General features: G+C 43.5%; 1 pseudogene; it reads right to left on the bottom strand.

Annotated features, from left to right (window-relative positions):
* The window catches only part of LOC108751500, a 7,140-nt pseudogene extending 4,232 nt beyond the window's left edge, over window positions 1-2,908 (bottom strand).
* Window positions 2,909-3,064: the final 156 nt, after the last annotated feature.

Here is a 3,064-nt window from a genome sequence, read left to right as displayed (position 1 = left end):
TTTTCGCTTTTTGTGCTGCCCGTTTACTCTCTCTGCACTCTCTATCCCACCAAGGTTTCCACCCTACTTTCTTGCTCTTTTTCATAACTTTATACTGTGTCGCTTTTCTCACCACCTCTTCCAATTCCTCCTTCCTCTACCCCTTTACCATTCCATTCTACCCTCTCTAATCTTTTCCTATACTCGTTTTCCCCCTCTTCTGACCAGTCCTGATATTTTATTTCCAACTCTTCTGCCTTTGTCCCCCCCTCTGTCTCTCTTACTTCCCCTATTCTCACCATTACCGGTTGATGATCTGATTCTATTCTCACACCTACTTCAAATCTGTCCACTTTCTCCCACGCTGCCCAATTCATTACCCCTAAGTCTATCACTGAGTTTGCCACTCTTTGACCCTTCCCTTCGAATGTCCACTCTCCTTCCTCATCTCCTTCCTTATTTCCGTTCAATATTATCCACCCTCTATCCTCTATCAATTCTAGAAGCTGTTTACCTTCCTTATTCACTACCTTATCCTTTGACTTTCTTTCCTTCTCCATCCCTACCTCACTTATTCTACCCCCCACCCCCCTCTCTCCTATTCTAGCATTGAAATCTCCCCCTATGAGTAGATTTTTCTCTTCCTCCCCTTTCACTCCTTCATCTAAGTCTAATAATACCTGGCCCCCGTTTAATCTATTATATAACGTCACAATTCTCCAAATCTCATTCCCATGTACTACTTCCCTTTCTTGGATTCCTTCCTCCTCTATTCTATTTGTAACCATTTCTTTGTAATAATCCCCCCCATCGCTCTACCTTTTCTACTTTCTCTTCTGGCTGCTTGGTGTTTCCACCTCCAGCCCCCTGGCAATCTATTACTAAATTTCTTCCATCTTTTCTCTTCTAACCATGTTTCTATCAAATTTACAATATCAAATTCCTGTATAAATTCCCAAAAATCCTCGTCTTTATTTTCTATTCCTGCTACGCTTTCCAAAATATAACTTTCATACCCCCCTTATTTCCTTTACTATTGCAGTTAATATTCTTATTTTTTTCCCCCTTATTATCCTTTAATTCTACGTCATCAGTCTGCTTTTTACCCTTATCTGCTATACTTCCATCCCCATTGTCCGAGGGCTCCCCGCCTTTCTTATCTATACCTCCCCTCCTTTCCCTTTTACCCTCCCTCCTTCCTATTCTTCCCCTCTTTCTACCTTCTTTCCCATCTCTTTCCCTTTCTCTCTCATCCAAACGACATTCATTCACATTTATTCTCATGCCTTCACTCTCTTCCTCTCCCTTTAACCTTCTCCTCTTCCCTGCACTCTCATTCCTTCCTTTCACACTCTCCCATCCCTCTCTACGTTCATTCCCCCCTTTTCTTTCACTCTTACTGCTATCACTCTTATCTATTACTCTATCTCTACATATCTCTTCCTTCTTCTCTGTTTTACTATCCTCCACCGTCTCTCTCTCCAGTCGTCGATCTCTCCCTTCTTCTACATCTTCACCTTCATTCATCTCTTCGGCTTGTTCTCCGTTTATTCTCCCCTCGCCGCTCTCGCAAAATCCCTTTCGATTTCCATTCTGTCCCTCTCATAGTTCCATACATACATACTTTATTTCTCCTATGTATGCTTTTGCGTATCCGACCTTTACCATCCTTCCTTTTTTCTTCTCTTGATCTGCCCATTCTCTTACACTTTTCTGTATCCCCCTCTCTTTTCTTGTCATATCATCATCCATATATATTTTCTTCCCTCTTAGCTTATACTAAATTTTCATAATTTTCCTCTTTTCTTCAAAGTTTTCTAATTCCACTAAAATAATTTTCTCTTCTTTGCCAATAACCCTTACCTCTTTCACTCTTATCTTTTCTCCACATATTCCATTGCATAGATCTTCTACTACCTGCCTCTCTGTTCCTTCCTCAACTTGCTCTCCCTTAATCACAATATTCTTCTTCCGTTCTCTTCTTTCTCTTTCCTCTTCTCTCGTTTTTAGCTCCGTCACCTCTCTTCGTAATTCCACATTTTCTTTCTTCAGTTCTTCTATCACTTTCGCATTTTCTTTACTCATTTTTTCCAGCTCGTTCTTTTTTTCAGCTCAGTCATTACCTTCTTTTCTAAGTCTCTATTACTATCCTCTAATTTCTTGATAATTTCTTTCTTAGACCTTGCTTGATTTTCCCCCATGTTTTCCAGAATTTTTTCAATCTTTTCCATTTCTACTATTTTCGCCTTTACTGTATCTATTATTATTTCAGCCGTCTTCCTACGTTTCCCTTCCTTCTCCTCACCCTCACTATCGCTGCTCTCTTCCACTCCACCACAGCCACGATGAAATACTCGATATACTCTCTCTACTGTTGCTTCTCTCCCTTCCCAGCATTTCCGCGTTGGATGGTCTCCCTCTCTTCCCCACTCACGCTTCTTCTACTTGTCCCCGCTTGCCATTCGATGCTACCGCCTCTGAGCCAGTAACTTCCTTCTCTATCTCTAACCTCTCACTACAACCACCTTCTCCGTGCTGCACCGTGTCCGTGCTCACCCGCTCACTGAACAGGTCCAGGTACAGGTCCAAAACAAGTCAAGGTCCAGATCCAGGTCAGGTCAACGTCAGGTACAGGTCCAGATCCAGGTATAAATACCGTGACTTTGACCACGTGATCGTGACCACACGTGACCTTGACCATGTGACCTTGATCACGTGAACTTGACCACGTGACCTTGACCACACGTGACCATGACCACACGTGACCTTGACCACGTGACCTTGACAGCGTGACCTTGACCACCCGTGACCTTGACCACACGTGACCTTGACCACGTGACCTTGACCACACGTGACCTTGACCAATTGACCTTGACCACGTGACCTTGACCACACGTGACCTTGACCACGTGACCTTGACTTTTGACATTGACCACGTGACCTTGACTACACGTGACCTTGACCACGTCACCTTGACAAACACACGACCTTGACCACGTGACCTTGACATAGTCACGGACACGTTTTGTTGAGGTCACGTGTGGTCAAGGTCACGTGGTCAAGGTCACGTGTGGTCAAGGTCACG

The sequence above is a fragment of the Trachymyrmex septentrionalis genome, unplaced genomic scaffold (assembly GCF_001594115.1).
Source record: "Trachymyrmex septentrionalis isolate Tsep2-gDNA-1 unplaced genomic scaffold, Tsep1.0 scaffold478, whole genome shotgun sequence".
NCBI classification, from domain to species: Eukaryota; Metazoa; Arthropoda; class Insecta; order Hymenoptera; family Formicidae; genus Trachymyrmex; species Trachymyrmex septentrionalis.
Note: the sequence above shows the minus strand (reverse complement) of the source record. Positions and strands in the feature narration are given on the sequence as shown.